The 19,849-nt window shown below is 41.6% G+C and overlaps 2 long non-coding RNA genes across 2 annotated transcripts; one reads left to right on the top strand and one right to left on the bottom strand.

Moving 5' to 3' along the window:
• LOC310783027 lies at positions 1 to 1,635 on the top strand. The gene is made up of 3 exons (XR_014553063.1): positions 1 to 106; positions 637 to 771; positions 1,406 to 1,635. It is a non-coding gene; the product is annotated as an uncharacterized lncRNA (long non-coding RNA).
• Positions 1,636 to 11,072: 9,437 nt separating this feature from the next.
• On the bottom strand, positions 11,073 to 12,134 carry LOC310781884. The gene is made up of 3 exons (XR_014552988.1): positions 11,999 to 12,134; positions 11,384 to 11,508; positions 11,073 to 11,211 (listed from the first exon to the last, which is right to left on the bottom strand). It is a non-coding gene; the product is annotated as an uncharacterized lncRNA (long non-coding RNA).
• Between the last annotated feature and the right edge of the window lie 7,715 nt (positions 12,135 to 19,849).

Below are 19,849 nucleotides of genomic sequence, written 5' to 3'. Positions count from 1 at the left end.
GCAGAGGTGGCGAGACTGTTTGCCCCATACAGGCGTGGGCGTGGAGCAACGCCACGGCGTCCAACTCCAGTTACTCAACGGTCTGCAACAACACGTCTGACCCAAGGTTATTAGAGTTTTTATTTTTTATTTCATTTCGACTTTTTGTCTTGAATTTAAGTTTTGTAAAGGGCTTTTCCCCTGTATGAGTCCTCATGTGTATTTTTAAATGACTCATTTGACTCCAGCCTTTGCCACGTACTGTACAAGTAAAGGGCTTTTCCCCTGTATGAGTTCTCATGTGTTTTTAGATGAGCCAATTTAGTACAGCCTTTGCCACAAACTGTACAAGATCTGCTATTTTCACTATTTTTGGTCAAGGTTTTTGACAACAGGGCTTAAAACTGACAGCTAAAAATATTGGAAGATACGATTTCATATCGACCCAAAATATTAAGCTTATGTATGAAATCTTGACAAAGACTAAAACGAACAACATTTTCTATGATATTAGTTTGTTTTAGTTAGTTTTGTACAGCGTCATTTTTGTTTTTATTTCAGTTAACTAAAATGTTTTTTCAATTCTACTTTTCGTTATTTCTTTAGATTTAGTTAACTGTATTAATAAACCTGGTCTGTCCTCCCTCCAACCACCAGCTGTGAAGAGACCAGCCAGATATACCCATCCCTTCCTGTGCCTGAGTGATCACTTGTGTGACACTGTCCCACCAAAATTTGAGAAGTTAGACCTGACAGCTGCTGGACTTGGTGAGAAGAGGATATGTTTTGAAGGTAAGATTGTACTTGGTATACTAGACTAAAACAATGGTTCTCAACCCTCCAACCCCCCCCTCCCCCTTTTTTTTTGTGGCTCTGGGCCACTAGCATATTTCAAACAATACTCAAGGACCACCCCACCACACAACAATATAGTATATAAGAAGGCATACCACAGTCACTTCTATTTTATTAGAAATGTTATATTAATATTTAGTTATGCTTGGTTGTGTGCTGGTGTCACACACCAACAATAGCAGATCTACAAGCTCACAATGCGGTGCGCATGGATATCAGCTATTTTTTGGCGCGACACAGCGCACAACTAAGTATATCAAGCCCTTAACACAAATTATTTAATTTCAAGCTTTTTCCCACACTACGACTGTTGGTTAAACAGTTTTCTTAAATTTAATGAACTTGTGAAATATCGCTTAATTATTTTTTATACATTTAACACAGGTCAAAAATAAAATAAACTTGTAAAACATTTTCTCATGGACCACCTGTAATTATGCCACAGACCATTGGTTTAGAAACAGTGCTCTAAAAGGTGTTTCTTGTTTGTCCGTTAAAACAAACATTGAATTGTTAAGTTTAACATATTGTGAGTTTGGTCTGTGTTTTTGTTTGTTGGTTTGTTTTTAAGGAGCTGCTAATGATCCGGAGTACTTCAGGATGGAAGTAGAAGCTGCCTTTCCGCCACTGAGAGACAAAGGGGGGTTTGAATTGCTTCGAATTGGCGGCACTACACGCAGTCGAGATCTGTGTTTAATCCCGTGCCCAGAAGAGGGATACACAGTGCAACATCTGCGAAATCCACAGACGGGTATTGGACAGGCAACGATATACATACGTCCATTGCAGAGGAGTATTGAATTGGAAGTAAGTGTCAATGAGGGCGTCTGCTAAATGCTTTAATTGTAATTAATAATATAGGGTTTTATTGATATGTTACCAAATATTTGACATTTCTTTGTAATTGAGCTTGATAAATACTTAATCAATGCCATCATGTGCTGTATATCTATAGTATCTGTTGTGCCAATTAAAAGTCTTTATTATGTGAAATGTTTCCCCCCGTAATGTAGACCCCTGCCCATACCTCTTCCCAACAAGCTGGGCCTCTCACGCGATGCCTGGGGTGTGACCAGAATTTCCCTTTTAATCAGATGAAGAGTCACCTGACAAAATGCACAAGGTAGATATTGCCCTTTTCTCTGCTATTTCTAAATTGATTTTTTTTTTGTTACACACTGTCCCAGAATACACTTTTTGTGGCATGGCTCCAGCGGTCTATTAGATGGTCAGCTTGTGTGTCCGCAGCTAAGCTTGCAAACTGCTGGACTGACCAAATTTCTCGTGCACACTGCCAGTACTCCCACGTTTTATACTTTAAATATTTAACTTTGTAATGGAAGTCAATGGGGCTCTAACCTTGCCCAAATTTGGTGTAACTGTGATAACTGACAAAACAGGCTGGCCACATTAAGTTAGAGATCCACTTTTGAGCCATGCCATTCCAAAGTTGGTCCAGAGATGTTTCACGTTAGTTTGGGACATACATTAAATAAATCTGTTGACACACATTTACAGGTCGCCCAGTGTTGCAGCAGACTCTGCCAACGACCACAGTTCATCAGATGAACTAGATGTCATTTTCGTCGTACCCTCAGTGTTCTCAGCCTCAGCTTCTCCAGCCAGGCCAGAAGAACCCTCCAGTGACGTTTCAACTTTGTCAGCCTCAATTACATCTTCAGCCTCAACTTCAACCTCAACTACATCATCAGCCAGGGCAGAGGAACCCTCCAGTATCGCCAATGACCTTAATGTGGTACCCTCAATGTCATCAGCCTCAGTTTCTTCAGCTTCCTCTCCAACCACAGGTATATAGTATAAGTTCGGAAAGACTATTGTTTACAATGTTGAGTTTTAGAAAAATTGTAACGTTTTGTCTTAATTTGCTGTCATCAATCATCATGCATCTTTACTTTAGGGTGGAAGGTTGAACCCGATGTCCCTAAAGCTGCGTGGCTCTATAAGACAGAGTTATGTTCACGCTATGAAAACGAAAAGGGACTACATCTAAGAATGGACTTGAGGGACGATGTTGAGCAGCAAGATCAAGCACTTTTGTCCTTCTACAAGGTTCCTAAGAACAATTGGGCACGCCCTCTGACTTGTAGACTGGAAGGTACAGTATGACTCAAGTGTAAATATTTTGAGAAATTCTGACTTTTTCTATTAAAGAAAGTTGCCTGAGAGTTTTCTTTTCCCTATAGGAGATCGTGCATTTGGCGAAGGAGTGACCAGGTTCTTCTTCTCGAAGATAATTTCCCTGTTACAGGATGGCATTCACCTGAATCTTGGTGTGTTGACAATGAATAACTGTTTATTTATGAAAATCTGTGTCCCACACATCACTCATATCTAGCATAGGGGCATTAGGGCTGTCAGGATAATTTTATTTTAGCTGACGATTTTCACACAAATAGTTGTGATAATGATTTAATTGTGTTTTTATCTACTTTAAAAAATAGCGGAAATAGCAGATCTGCTAGCTCACAATTGCTAGCCTTGCATTGTGACACGTTGGCTTGTAGATCTGCAATTTTCGTTGGCGATTTGGGGGGGAAAAGCGGACCAAGTAGAGCGCAGACCCCCGTCAACTACTGTAGTATTACTTTACTGTGTATAGAGGGTTTAAGTGGTTAATGCTATTGTATTCTGTGCAGGCAACATTGCTGTTACGAGGCTTTTTGATGGCGAGCCAGATCATTTGGTACCATCTATCTCTGAGACCCTGATTGAGTGTGACATGTTCTTTGTGGCCGGTAGGTTGATGTATTATTGAAAGGTCTATGCTCAAGTTTCAATGGCTACTTTCAACTAAAAGTTAAGATCAGTGTTTTTTTTTGTTATTGTCAACATAGCCTGTGAAGACCAAAAGCTACAATTTATTTCTCCTACTTTACTTAACAAATATAGTCCAACTAGCAAACACCATAATCCAAAAGTCCTATAACTAAAACTCTACAACTGAAAAAAGAAAGGTTAAAACTAGGGATGTTCATTTTGAAAATTTTCCAAAATCGATAATCGGTGAGAATTAACGATCAATTATCGATTATCGATTTTATTAATACTTAGAAAATTTTCAATATTTTCATTTTTTTTTTTTTTTTTTTTTTTAACAAAATGAATGCCTATGGCAGAAAATACGAAAGACAACGTGTTCTCCTCAATGAACTCTTTATTTCAATGTGTCTCCTCTTCAACACTGCTGTCCCCGGCGCATGCCGGTGTGAATTTCTCATGTTTAAAACAGTTTTGTTGGCACAAAGGCCCATGCCCAGCCAGAAAACTAGAGACTATATGAAGCTCCACCTCACGTTAGTCGGCTGTGCAATGGAGTGGGGCGAGGAGGAACGAATTCCACCCAAACCTAGTCCAAAATTTTTTTTTTTTTTTTTTTTTTTTTTTAATAATTAAAAAATCGATCCAAATGCCACAGGATCGATTCCAATCCTTAACGATCGATTATCGATTTTCGATAATTGATGAACATCCCTAGTTAAAACAAGAACAGCTGTACTTTTGCTTTTGTCAGCATAATTCATCATTTCAATAAACAGGCATTGTACCATTTGCTGGACTCCAGTGAGTGTTCAGGGACTAGGATGTTCCGTTACTATTGATGAATCGATAGACTAAAGTTTTGGATACCTCCAGCGGGGGACAAACCGGTGACCTCATTTTCAGACGGGCTCTCTACCCACTAAGCTACGGTAGAAGAAATGCATTGTGTTTTTTGTTGTTGTTGTAGGCTATTGTTTATAATAAAAGAGAACACTGGTCTTATTCTTTAATGGCAAGCAACTTTTGTTACCTTTTTGAATGATTAAAATGGTACATTTTGTTTTCATTTAGCGAGGATGATGGGCCATTCATTCCTGCATGGTGGACCCTGTGTGTCTGGCCTCAGTCCTGCAATTATTCATGTTCTCTTTGGGGGATCAGAAGAGACTGCAACGATACAAATTGAGGACTGCCCTGACCTGGACATCCGCAGCACCATCCAATTGGTATGGCGATTGATGTTTGTGTTCTGCCATTTTGAAAAATGTGTCTTAAAAGTGCAATATAGTTTTTTAGGAGTAAAATTTAAACCTTAGAAAAGTATTCTATGGTGCAGACAATGGTACACACAGCCCAACAAGCCACCACCTGCTGCCACTGACAACACTCCGCTCTCGTTTCCTCTTCCACATCACTTGACATTTTGTGGCTCTAGTGTGAAGCGGCAATTTGAGCAACATTTTACCTACAACTAAAAAAGGTGTTTAAAAATTCTTGCTGGCGACGACAATGAACTAAATGTTATTTTTGTGAATGTTAAATTTTGTTTTACTTTCTATTGTCTGACAGCTGGAGGGCGATGCAGAGTTGACTGAGGAGGAGACCATGCGTGTCAGCCAACTAATACAGGCCGCGGATCTGCCTCCTCTCACCCAACGCACTAGAAGATGGACATATGACCGTCTTCTCCTCTATGCTGTGAGTGCTGATTCACACTAACTCATTTGAAGTGTGAATAAAAGATGCATAATCGTTTTTATTGTATTATGTCATGATTTCATCTCTTTTTGGTTGGTTTACATTTATTTGTGATGTAGGTTATTAGGCGAACTAGCCATCAAGTAAGACAGCTGAGGAAGGGTTTGAAGGAGACCATGCTGTGGCCACTTCTTACCGAAAGAAGAGAATGTGTTCCGTTGTTCTTCCCAAGGGACTCTGAAGCTGCACCCAGTTCTCAGGTAACAATGGCATTCACACTTAAAAGAGGCACTTATTTTTTAGGTTGTAGCAGACTTTGCTGGAGTAAAGATGCTGGTATCATATTGACTACAGAGCTTGAGGGGAGTTAAAGACCCACTCCGCCCAAAAAATATATGTATTTTGTTTGGATAATGTGTTTTTTAAGCTTACTCATGAAAACCCTTGTGGTTTTTTGCACTATACTGTGGATATCTCTAAAGCAGGGATACTCAACTTGCTTTGCCCAGGGGCCACTTTTGCAAAATGACAGGAGACCAGGGGCCGGTCTATAAACAAACATGAATCATATACATTTTTCTGTACATGTAGCTCATTGTAGGTTTTTGGGGTGCCAGCTGGAATTTAGCCTGACAATTTTAAATGTTTAAGATTTTTACACTCTGCCATGAACCCACATGGCATAAATCTGAATCACCAAGCAGAATGCAAAAACAATATCCAGTGTATTGGAGGTACAAAGTTAGAAATTCCATTTCTTCACCTCTTCAATTCAGTTCAGTTACAGTATCAAATCTGTTCAGAGTAAACCCTCTTCCCAAACAAATCAATAAAGGATCTCTCAAAAAGAAAATTAATCAAACAGGTCGACTTTGTGCACACAGGGTAATTAGTTGGGTTACGTTAAGTTAGTTACAGTAAGTACCGGTACATAAGTGCCTGGGTGGCAAGCAGACTGCGATATTTGTCAATTTAGCTGGAGTTAGAAAATGGTCAGGGGGCCACCCTGCACCCTATCGGGGGCTGCATCTGGCCCCTGGGCCTCAAGTTGAGTATCACTGCTCTAAAGTTTACCATTGATATAGAGATTTACAGCCAAAATCTAGTTTTCACACCAGCACTCACAGAAAACTGGTTTGATGCAGGGCACTTGATGTCATGCACCCAATGCTAAATGAGGGCAAAGATGGAGCCAAGTTTGAGGTACTATGAAATTTTGGGCGAGAAAAATACTTTACATGAACATTTATTGAATAGAGATGATTTTTCGGAGGATTTAAACCACACCATGGGACATGTGGAATGGGTCTTTAAGATACTGGTATCATAAACTGGAGACCTTGAGGAATCATGCTAGCTTGCAGAGAGGAGAAACGGTTAGAGGGGAAACGGTTGACACAACATGCTAAGCTGCATCTCAAAATAATCTTCAGGTTTTCAGATCATGTGTAATATTTTTGTGACATCTACTGTTGACCTTGTATCTCCCCCTCATGATCCCCCATCAACCACCAAAAATACACCAACATGGGTCTATGATCATAGAGCAGGGGTTCCCAAACTTTTCCATTCCAAGGCCCCCCAAATAGTATTAGCCTTTGGCTGTGGCCCCCCTATTGCAAGAAGAAGGAAACCCATTGACAATACTATTAAATGTAAAATATCACATCCATATAACCTCAGAATATATTTCCTTACTTTTATTAATGTAATAACGCAATAATTACATTTGTATCAAATCTTTTCTTATTTCTTCATACAGTATTTTTTCATATTCATTGTTTCTGTTTTCCGTTATAAACATTGTTCCAGACTATTACCCACACCAGGGGGAAATGACAATAATTGTGATGACGACTGACAGGCAATTAGACAGATGGGCATGGCAAATGTGATTTTTATGTGGAAGCAGGTGATTTGAATATATTTCTTAATACTACACTAAATTTAATTATACATTTTAATTAACTCATTGAGTGCCAAGGACGTCGATCGACGTCAAAGTAAATAGTGACGTAGAGTGCCAAGGACGTTGATCGACGTCAAATGCATTTTTTGACGGTGGGACGTGGATCAAAGCTTCAGGCATCTCCTGTACAAATATGGGAGCTATTGAAGGTGTATAATCTATTTTACGGACTCATTAGGTGGCGACAGTGCTCTCCAGATTAGAGACAGGTCCGGAAAACAGCAGGAAAAAGCCGTGATCAAAGAGAAACCGATGCATGCTGCAGCCAGAGCCATATAGATTGCTCTGTCGGGAGCTGACGTTGGCTGCGGACAGCAGTCAATCTGCGCTCACAACTGAGCCCCTTTGTCTCTGTCTGTCTGTCTGTATAGTTTCTCCACACGATTAGCAGCCAGAAAAGCAGCACCCGACGCCAAACCATTCTCAGCAGTCCGGTTTGGCTCTTCCGTGAATCGACAGAACACCGGCGCACAAAAAACGGAGCACTCCGAAAATAGAGTGGGTGCGTGTTAGGCTGTGTGAAGTGTGGGGAGGAGTTTGCAGCTGAGGGGGGGGAGAGGGGGGTGGGGCACGCAGGGCATCACACAACTACACCACGTCACTACATCAGAAAATATTATCTTCAGTCAGTGAATGTGCTTGAAATGCTTCATTTCACAAAAGGCGGAATATCTCAGCTAATAATTTGAAATGCCTGTATTTGCTCAAAACAACCTATCTTCTCCGGCTCATAACTAAAGAACGGAAAATTGTATCAATAAACTTTTTTTTGCTGATGATACAATAGAGCCAGCTCGTTCTTTGTGCGTGTTCGGTGTTTACATATTAATATCACACAATATTCTGTGGGCCTCGAGAAATCACTGAAAACGCTCTGAAAACTCTGGCACTGGGAGCGTCCGTTCTCCAAAAGTGGCTGGCACTCAATGAGTTAAGAAAATATTCTTTATTTATTATTTTATGGTATTAACAAATATAACAATAATTTCCTTCCCCATAAATATGTTTTTTAACCATTTCCATTAATTTGCTGAGGTCCCCCTAGTGCCTCCTGGAGGCCCCCACTTTGGGAACCACTGTCATAGAGGTTTTAAATCTTTTGCAGGCAATCATCGAAAGGATTGTGTGGCCCATCCTGGATGGTGACAACGACGATGATGAGTGTACTCTCGAAGATAAGTGCAGAGTGGCAGCATACCTTCGGCTTTTCATTGAAAATGGTAATCAGTGCAACATTTACTGGAAGCTGTGAATCTGAATGTTACATTATAGTGAAAATGGGTGAAGGCATTTGTAAAGTGGTTAACAAAGTTGTCATCTTCAGGCATTCCTACATTTTTAAAGGGATAGTTGGGATTTTATGACTATTACTCATGGATAATGCTTAAACGCAATGACACTGGTAGGGGTTTGGGTTGTGTAGTTACCTTGTCATGGTGTAACTAGTCTAATTGGCGAGATATCTTGGTCCATTGATTAGATATTGTAAAAAATAGTATCCTCATTGACTTACATTGTACTGTGAAACAGCTGTCAAAGTCACTCTTTTAGCACATAAATGAACGCAAACAAAGCTGACTGCCAATATATAAGATCACAAAACCCAGTATGGCATTTGTTTTGAAAAAAAATGTCAGCTTCCTGCTGATTTTACTATTTGAAGATCTGGATCCACGGATCCAGTCTGGATCTTCTTCCTAATAGAAATAGCTAAATCAACATGAAGTTGTATTTTTTTTTAATACAAACAAATTCTGTACCAGGTTTTGTGATGTTACATATTGGCAGAATCAGCTTTCTTCGTTTGTGCTAAAAAAGTGACTGAGCTTGTGGAAGCTAAAAACTGAATCTAAGAAAAACCCTCAAGCTATGTAAGTCAAGTATTTTTGGGAATATCAATGGAGCAAGATATCTCACCAACTGGACTGTTACATCATGACATCAGTGCCACAGTAAATAATTATTACACAGGAATCTTGTAATTGACACATGGCAACACACTCACACCACTACCCCCACCCAATACAGAGATGGGTACATGGATCAAAATGTGTTGTATTCATTCTTCATATTCCCTTTTTTTCTTCGTTATAGCATCCTCGAAACAACTGAAAACACTCCTGAAGTTCTGGACAGGATGGGAACTTGTGCCCAGAGAACTGACTGTGGAAGTGGTACACTCTGCTCTCCCGAGGTCCTCCACCTGCTTCGAAACACTCCGTCTTCCAGCACACTACCAAGACTATGACTTATTTGTGACTGACATTCAGGCCTGCATTGACACTAGTGACAGTGGATTTGGTATTTCCTAGGTCAGTGGTTCCCAAACTGGGGTATGCGTCCCCCTAGGGGTACGTGGAGGTACTGCAGGGGGTACTTAAGAGAAAGGGGACATTTGAAAATATAAGAATAAATCCTGAAAATAAACGAAACATTAAAATAAATCTGCTCAGGAGGAACTAATTGCAACTATTTTAATCAATTTCTTAATTTGTAATGTTATATTCTTAAAAAGGTGGGTTATTCATTGCATCATATGCTATCGTTTTTTTTCTAAGAAAAATGTTGGAGTCGGCTAAAGGGGGTACTTGGATTCGGAAATCAGGGAAAGGGGTTATTGAAGCCAACAAAGTTTGAGAACCACTGCACTAGGCTTATTTTGTAGTTTGTTTTCCAGGCTTTTTGAAACTTGAGCATAGACCTTTAACTAGTCCATCATCAACCTACCGGCCACAAAGAACATGTCACACTCAACCTGTATCTGAGAGGTAGATGGTTCCAAATGATCTGGCTCTCCATCGAAAAGTTTAACATCTTTGTTGCCTGCACATAATACAATAGCATTAACCAACTAAAACAAGGTCAGGTGAACATCTATTAATGAGGTGGCGAGACCTGTTAAGGCAGAAAGTTCTTCCACCCTCTGAAGGCATTTTTACACTATCACAAACATCAGTTGCCGATGCTTGATTATTCTCAACATCGTCTCCTAAGTATTGAGAGCTGAAACAAGTGTTCATGACCTTGTTTGACCTAGGCTAGGGCTTCATGCCCCAGAAGTACTTATTATATTTACTTTAACAGGTTGAGTGTGACATGTTGTTTGTGGCCGGTAGGTTGAAGGTCTATGCTCAAGCTTCAAATGGCCTGGAAAACAAACTACAAAATCATGCCCCAGAACAGTATTTTTATACTAGTACTTTTATTTATTTTTACTTTAAGCACTTTACAAACAAAAACATTACATTTGAAAATGTCTTGTTGTTTTGTTGTTTGTTGGTTCTGACTTGAAGCACCTGTTAAAACTTTATATTGTTAAAAAAATATATTGTCAAAACTTATTAAATGAGTTTTAAAACTGTTATTAAATGAGTTTACATTTTTTTTAACCTAGGTGGTAGGTAACTTCCAAACTCAACTGTACCAGTACAACATCACAAGCTCGAGTGTGTTCAGCAGTCATTTTGATGTAAATGTTCAGTTTAATTTAACCTGCTTGAGTGCCAGATATGAATGACAACTACAGGGGAAGTCCTAGAAATGCACTGGATGTACATGTGCTTTATGTTGGCAGAGAGGAGAAGACGGGAGGACAAAATACCATGTGCCATTTTTTATGTTTGGGTTAATCAGTGTGTGAGTGTGCCATAGTAACATTTATGCACAGTTCCCATTTCAGCACATTGTTTTCAATGTCATTCCTTCATTTACAAAGGGTTCCAATGTCAAAAGGGGACTTGGTATGTGGATGAGAGGGAAAGTCACCCCCCCCCTGCAAAAAACATCTCTTGCACACATTGCTACTGTGCCATTGTTTGAGCTGCTCCATGTCAGTTGTTGCATGCAGCAGGGCTGAGACCATGGCGATGAAGACAAGTCATGCAGATACTGGGGACTGCTGGGCCATTTCTGCTTGGTGAAGTCCACACCTGAAGGAAAATGAACACATGTACACACAATCCCAGTTAAACACAGTACTGACATAATCATATCAGGATATAATGGTAACTGGTTATTGTGAAATTATTCTAGAGTAGACAAAGGCCATAGATGAGAGGTGATGGGAGGATTAAGAGGTTAGGGAAGTGACAGCTGACCTACAGTATCTGTGCAGCCTAGGTCCAGTCCATCTTCTCCCTGGCTGTGTGATTGAGGTCTGACAGCAACATCCTCCATGGCTGTGGTCACAATTGATGAAATGCTGACTCCATCATTGTGTCATTAAGCTGTAAACAAGAGGGAGAGAAATGTGTCAGTCATTTTGAACTGAAAAGTTACATGAATCAAGACAACCAACACAATTGAAAATACAGGCAGAGCCAGGCAGGGTCTTTGTAGCTAAATAAGCTGCCACACACTTCTAGTGGCTATGTGATTATTGAGAATTATCGTTTCTATGAGCAACATAGCCTACTTTGTTATTGTGTTTTTAAGACTATGCTGCATATTCTGCCTTCAACGTTATGACAATACAATAACTGTAGCTAGTAATAATGTTCACTTAAAACTGTGATGCCGGTACTAGCACCCATGTCCTGCAGACCAAGATCGCTTTATGACACTTGTATTATGTTCTCTCTTGACAAGATCCTTGTAGATTTGTGTTGTGTTGTCTCATCATAGCTTGGTCAATGCCGTTTACAATCTTTACAAGGCTAACCTTAAGTAGCTGGCTATACTGTCTCAGTAACATTAAAAACAGCAACTTAACATTACCTGTTGATGTCAGCTGACTCCCGCTGACGATCCTTCCAACATTGCATCCCTAAACTCATTCAAGTCTACTTTTACTTAATTAATAATCGATAAGACTTTATCACCCACTAAAAACTCTTGTGACGATTCACTGGCATTTAAACATGGCGGAGTGGGCCTTGGGCAGACAGATCAGGAGACAGACCAAAGTAACAGAGTCCAAGAGCAGAGGATTACCCAATCAGCGAATAGGTCCCGCCTTATGGTCCCGCCCGTTCGTGTTGATTGACAGATGGCGATGTATTGGTCCAAAAATTAAATACGCAATTAAATAAATAAAAAACGCCATGAAATAAATAAAAAACACAATGAAATAAATAAAAACGGCAATTAAATAAATAAATCTATTTATTTATTTAATTGCCGTTTTTATTTATTTCATTGTGTTTTTCATTTATTTCATGGCGTTTTTATTTATTTCATTGGCGTTTTTATTTATTTAATTATTTATTTATGATTTAATTTTTGGACCAATGTACTTGAAAAGTCATCATGAAATAGATAAAAGTGGTCATGAAAAGTCATCAAGAAATCAATAAAAGAGGCAATGAAAAGTCGCAATGAAATAAATAAAAATGCAATGAAATACAAAACCCAATTAAATAAATAAATGCATTTATTTATTTAATTGTGTTTTTATTTATTTAATTGGGATTTCTATTTATTTCATCGTGTTTTTATTTATTTAATTAGGTTTTTATTTATTTCATTGTGTTTTTGATTTATTTCATTGCATGTTATATTTATATCATTGAGTTATTTATTTATATCATTGTGGTATTTCATATATAATTGTTGGGCCCATACGCTTCCATATGCGCGTGCGTGCGTGTGTGTGTGTGTGTGTGTATGTATATATATATACTATATTCAGTGGCCGGTTTTTAATGCCAAGAGGCTCCACAGCTTTTCTATCTGAAGTGTTTTTAATGACCCTCTGTTATCTGTTCTTGTATGTGTTTTTTTCTATTGTGGCATCTGTTTTTTCTAAGTGTAACCAACCCAATTTCCCCTTTGGGGATTACTAAAGTTAATTAATAAAGTTAATATAATCATCTGGTGAGAGCCGTCGACTAACACCAAGCTTCCTCCGACACATGCCAGCCGCTTCTTTTCACCTGACACCGGGGAGCCTCACCGGCAGGACGTAGCACATGGGAGGATCACGCTATTCCCACCAGTTCCCTTCGCCCTGGACAGTGAAATTCTTTGGTAAAAATAGCTGAAATGGCAGCCATCTTTAAAATGGCAGCCATTTTGAAATTTTCATGGAATCAATCTGGCTTCTCAGTGGTCATACATGTATGGTTTGATAGCAAGATCATTCATATTGGACAATTCTACCCAAAGATCCCCCCAAAATAGTGTTTTCAGGCTGGAAATGGCGGCCATCCTGAAAAATTCACGATTTTTGCGTGGCTAATGACTTTGATCAAAATAACAATCCACAAGGAGTATTTGTGCCAATTTTGTCGCTTCTTTCCGGAAGCAAACTAATTTGCTGTTTTGAGCCCCACTACATTGAGGCTAGGGGATGAGGCTATCGGAGGCAACCCAAAGTGCTTCCATTTACAAAACCTAGGCTATTGACAGGTAGAGTAGGACAACTATAGGGCAAAGATTTCAACATTAGCTGCTGTTTGTTGTTGTCTGCCATGTCTGTTGTAAATAAGCCTCTAGCTAATTTTCTTTGTTAGCTTATTGCTAGCAAAGAAAATAAGCTAGATAGGCAGAGTGACCCAACACCAAATAAAGATGTACAATACATGTTAATCTTAATGTTAGGTGTAGGGGAACCTATGTAGACTTTGAACTAGAACCTACTTAACTACTAAAATGTGTTATTAGAGGCTTAACTTTTCACTGTAGGAATTTTAAGACAGGGGGAAGGGCTGTCTTAAAGTAAAAAAAAATCAAGAACAAATTTGAGAACTTTCATTTCAAGAATACCTTTTCTTCCTGTTTTTTTCTTACAAAGAAACATAAGAAGAAAGTTAAGAAAATACATAAGAAGTGAGGTTTCCATACCAAATTTCAAGCTGAGAGAGAGGTCGTCATATCAGCCCGTGACGTCAGTCAAGCCCTAGCGTGACAGTTGTCCTCAGTTCATGACGTCAGGCATGATGTCAGTCCTCCCTAGCATATATAGCAAGGGTTCTACGTCACCCCCCACTCTGGCGGATCACAGCAGCAGCCGGCATCGCGGCTGTTCATTCCCCCTGAAACCATCCTCTGAAGCCATCATTTCACACTATATCTGCAGACCGAATCAGCATTCCAAGTCGTCAGTACCCGTGGATCACCCCCGTGGATCATTCGGCGCTCCCCGCTCCACTCCCGGCATGTCAGATTCCGAGCAAGAGCAGTCCATGGACAGAGACGAGAGCCTCAGCAACGATACCCTTTTCCGGACCGGTGACGGCGCGTATCCGCCTTTCAAGTCATCTGACGACACCGACGAAGCGGCCGTGCCACAGGCCGGTGAGTCCAACAAAGCCACGTTGAGGAGGCCCGCCGCGCGCTCCCGTACCAGGGGGCGTGCCACTGCGATGGCCCGTGGGACACAAGAGCTTGAACCAGGAGTTGCGCTGCGTGCTCAGACAGGTAGGGGCTAATTTTCCTGATGTTGTTCAGGGTAAATCAACACGACCGAGTGATTGAGGTCACGTGGACCTGGAGGGATAGTTGGTCATCAATCATGACACCCAGGTTTCAGGGAGACTTTGTTGGAACGAGTTGTGTTGATTTGAGCTTGATATTGATCTGTTGTTGTAAAGAGCAGCCATTCCCAACATGTGGGCCGGGGCCCATTGGTGGGCGGGAAGGTATTGCAAATGGGCTGCCAAATTTGCAAAACATTGCGCTTTTTGAGATCGTTATTATAATTAGCCTATTGCAGGCCCTCATTTTTAGTTCCTGATTTCTGTTTGGTGCTGATGGACAGCTCCTTTTATCGTTACTATATAAAGTGCTCTGAGAATACATTATTTGGCCTCATACTGTTTACGGTCAGACGTGGGCCACGAACATTTCTGAAGTTTTCAGGTGGGCCATGAGTCAGAAACGGTTGGGAACCGCTATAGGTGGACTGGCTGGGATGACAAGGAGCTCAGTCTTAGGAGAGGTTAAGCTGGAAGTGGCGTTCTTCCATCCAGGCAGAGATATCTGCAAGGCATGATGAGATCCGCGCTGAGATTTAATTGCTTCACATTACTCACACATTTTACAGAGAGCAGGTTTGTCACATTTAAATGTTATTTCACATTTCTCACATTTGACCATAATCTGTTGTGGGCACTGCATGGCCTAGCGCACTGCATGGCCTAGCAGCCCGGCACAGATCGCGTCTATCGTTTTTACAACACAGTTTAGACCCAAACCACACCCCAAACTCATTTGATTGGTCGCCGCAACTGCTTCTTCCTGAAAAGGTGCTTGCCTTCCAATCTGAGGAATGGGGTTCGATTCCCCGTCAAACCACACACATTTTTATAAAAGATTAGGGGTAGACATTAGGTTTAGGCAAGTACAACAGTTTGGTTAGGGTTGGGGTTTGGGTCTGGTCGTCATTAGCTAAGAAAACCCTAACCCTAATCTTAACCACATATTTTTTACTTGCCGCATGTTTTCAGGAAGAAGCAGTTGCGGCAACCAATCAAATGAGTTCGGGGCGTGGTTTGGGTCTAAACTGGGTTGTCAATGTAAATGTGTAAATTTAGCATCATTGATCTCAAAATGAATGTCGCTCTGTAAAGAAGAGGTTCCCCCTGAGCAGCAGGAGTGGAGCTTCAGTCAGGACCAGGGGGGCCCAGAGCCCTCACACATTAAAGAGGAACAGGAGGAACTCTGGGCCAGTCAGGAGGGAGAGCGGCTTCAAGGGCCACAGGAGCCCAGAGTCGTACCACCAGACCTGTTGGTCTGTAAAGAAGAGGTTCCCCCTGAGCAGCAGAATGGAGCTCCAGTCTGGACCAGGAGGACCCAGCAGAGCCCCCACATATTAAAGAGGAACAGGAGGAACTCTGCATCAGTCAGGAGGGAGAAAAGCTTCAAGGGCTGGAGGAGGGCCATACCACCCAGTTCCCATTCACGCCTGTCCCTGTGAAGAGTGAAGATGATGAAGCGAATCTCAGTCCTCACAGCTTGAGCGCCTCTAGCCAGCAACTCAACTGAACAAATGAAAACAGAAGCTGATGGAGAGGACTGTGGAGTAATAGGACCAGCCAGGAACTTAGATCCAGCTAGTGAAGTTGAAGATCCAGATAGTAATTTACAAACAATTAGTGATGGAAATGTAACAGGGTAAACCTGTGGTACTGGTATCAGCTCATTATACTTGCCTTCACGTTGGGTGTCATTGATTTTGGGTGTGTTTTGGTTTGCAGTGATTTGGTGGGGTTTGTGAACTTGACTTTGGACTTGACTTTGGCTCTGGTGTGATTGGGAGTAATTGAAGGCAGGTGTGTCTGGGTGTGCCTCCACTCACTGGTCTATAAATAGCCACATGCAGCAAATGCTTGTCACTCATTATTCTGTTTGTGCTCTGTGTGCAGGTATGGTGTTCAGCTTTATTGTAATGTAATGTTGTGCTCTGTGACTATTATTCTCCTGTGTGATCTAGACTCATTATTCTGTTTGTGCTCTGTGTGCAGGCCAGGGTCAACCACGTTCTGCTGCGGTCAACTGACAAACCCTGCTCCTCCAGGCTGAAGGTGTTGCCAGCCAACGCTCTGTGCTACACCAGAGTGTGTTCCCCAGCCACTTGAATGGGGTAACCGATTGAGGACTGGAACTTATGCAGCGCTGACCCTGGGCCTAACCACTCCCTACGGCCTCCCTCGCACTTTATTATATTGGACTGTTGATACTGGTTGGTCAGATCCAGAGCCTGTTACAAATTGGCGTTGGTCGGCAGGATCTGACAACCAGAGTCTTTAGTGGGCAAAAGCAACATGACTGATCTGAATGAAGCACAGCCTGGCACAAGTAGTGCAGTGCTGAGACCAGTGGGCATGTTCCCTATGCTCAACATGGCTACTACTAAATTTAAAGGGAGGGACTCAGATATTGGCCTAGGGGAATGGAAAAGTAACCTTCAAACAACATTTGTTTTGCCACGTATCCCTGCAGAATTTAGAGCTGAATTGACACTGTGCTGCTTAGAGGGCAAAGCAAAAAGGGAGATTTTAATTCTACTATCAGAGAAGCGCAACACTGCTGATTTAATTTTTAGTGAACTAGAAAAGTTATATGGGGACAAAACCAGTGCCTCGGTCCTGCGCTCCCAATTTTTTAATGCCCGTCAAGAACCTCAGGAAGACATCAGCTCGTTTGCACTCAAATTACAAGAACATTTTCTTCGACTAAAGCGGAAGGATTCAAGAGGAATTAATGATGACAATATTCTGCTCAGAGACCATCTGATTGAAGGACTGAGAGATGCTGCAATCAGAGGTGAATTTAGAACCAAGATTTTACTGGATGACCAATTGACATTCGAGACAGTTAAAGCGGAGCTCGTCTTAAGAGAACATGCTTATGGAGAAGCAGTAGAGCAACTCCAGTGCTTTGCCACTAGAGGGGAGCGACATGCTAATCACCGTAATGTTAACGATCTGGAACAGATTAAGTCTGAGTTAAGAGATGAAATGAACAAACACATGACAACACAGTTCAACAAATTATCTCAGTCTCTAATTAAGGAGATTAGGTCAGAACTACATCGAACTACTCCAAAACCATCTGATTGGAACCAGCAATACCGACCCCTGTCCAGGGGGGGGAGTAGGCCCCGGACCAATTCAAACAGATATGATCAACAGGGCACCCCCATTTGCAACAATTGCTCCCAGCCAGGCCATATAGCTCGCTTTTGTCAAGGGAGAGCCAGGTCGGCATCTTTAAACTGAAACACACCACTGTGGCGGCCCAGATGGTGGGATGTTTAGATGCCAATGGGCCTCAAACTGAAGATATGGGAAAATTGATTGGAAGAGTCCCTAAAGTTGATATCTGCCTTGACCACGCTCCACTACAATGTATTCTTGATACTGGATCAAATGTGTCCCTGATGAGAAACAGCTATTTTTTTAAACACTTTGGCAATAATGGCATGATGTTAAAGGACGCCAGTAGTTGGCTGGCACTCGAGGCTGCTAATGGATTGGATATTCCATGCCTGGGCTATGTATTATTGCATGTTAAAGTGGGGCAAGTGGAACTCCCTGAATGTGGCTTTTTGGTGACTAAAGACCACTGCTTGACTGACTCTGAAGGCGTTCTTGGTATGAACATTATTTCACGCTGTTATGGAGAGGTGGGTCAGCAAAAGCCCTTACCCCACCTCTCCACTAGTGAGTTTTAACAGAGAGCCTGGGCCATGGCTTTCAAGATTTGTGCCAGACAGGCACATTTTGCAGCCCCGGATGGGTCCATTGGATACGTGCGCACCATAAACCGCTATCCCATACAGGTTCCTGCTCGGAGCGAGCTGTTGGTGTGGGGCCGCACCAAGTCCGGAGTAAATGGCAAGGACTATCAATGCCTGGTGGAACCTCTAGAGGTGGGTGAAGTCTTAATTGCTCAAACTTTATCCACAGTCCAAGGGGGGAAGGTCCTAATGAGAATTCAAAATATCAATGACTCACCATTGTACCTTTACAGACATCAGAAGTTAGCTAAGACTTTTTTCATTGATCCAGGAGATGTCATACAAGAGAAAGATGTGAGTATGACCTGTGTTGGTGTAAACACTGTTCGAGTGGGTATGGGCCAAAGTCAACCCCAGTCTGATGAACAGTGTGTTTTTCCTGATGTAATGGGTCCCCATCTGTCCCCAGAGGAGCGAGAGAAATTGCAGGCTTTGCTGTGTAGACACAAAGGAGCTTTTGCTGCGCATGAAGAGGACTATGGGTTGACGAACACCATACAACATGTGATCCCCACAGGCAACGCCCCACCTGTGCGGGAGCGCTACAGACAGATTCCACCAAAAATGTACCAAGAAGTGAAGAGCTTGATTCAAGGTATGTTGGACTCTAACATCATTACACCTAGCTCCAGTCCGTGGGCTTCTCCAATTGTGCTAGTTCGCAAGAAGGACGGGACACCTAGATTTTGTGTGGATTATCGCAAACTCAATTCAGTGACTCATAAAGATGCGTACCCACTCCCACGAATAGAAGAATCATTGGCTAGCCTCGGCAATGCAAAATATTTCTCCACACTTGACCTTGCAAGCGGATATTGGCAGGTGGGAGTCTCCGCTGCAGACAGAGAGAAAACTGCCTTCACTACACCTATAGGTCTATTTTAATTCACTAGAATGCCCTTTGGTTTGTCAAATGCACCAGCTACATTTCAAAGATTGATGCATACATGTCTGGGCGAACAGAATCTACAGTCTTTGCTGATTTATCTTGACGATATAATAATATACTCGCCAGATTTTGAAACTCATCTGGCCCATTTGGATACAGTGCTTAACAAATTGGCTGAACATGGCCTGAAATTGAAGCCCAATAAGTGTTTCCTTTTGAAACAGGAAGTGCAATATTTGGGACATCGGGTTTCAGCAAGAGGAGTTGCCCCGGACCCGGATAAAATCACATGTATCAAGGATTGGCCTGTGCCAACAATGACCAAACAACTGCAGTCGTTCCTGGGTTTGGCAGGCTATTACTGCAGATTTGTGAAGGACTTTTCAAAAATAGCAAGCCCATTAAATCAAATGCTGGGAGCAGCCAAGGATCCAAGGGAGAGTTTGGTTCATACTAAATGGAATCAAGTATGCGATGATGCCTTCAATGCCCTAAA

Source organism: Poromitra crassiceps, assembly GCF_964638095.1.
Source record: "Poromitra crassiceps genome assembly, chromosome: 9".
In the NCBI taxonomy this organism is placed as follows: Eukaryota; Metazoa; Chordata; class Actinopteri; order Beryciformes; family Melamphaidae; genus Poromitra; species Poromitra crassiceps.
The sequence above is the reverse complement of the archived record's forward strand: the minus strand, read 5'-3'. Positions and strand labels throughout refer to the sequence as shown.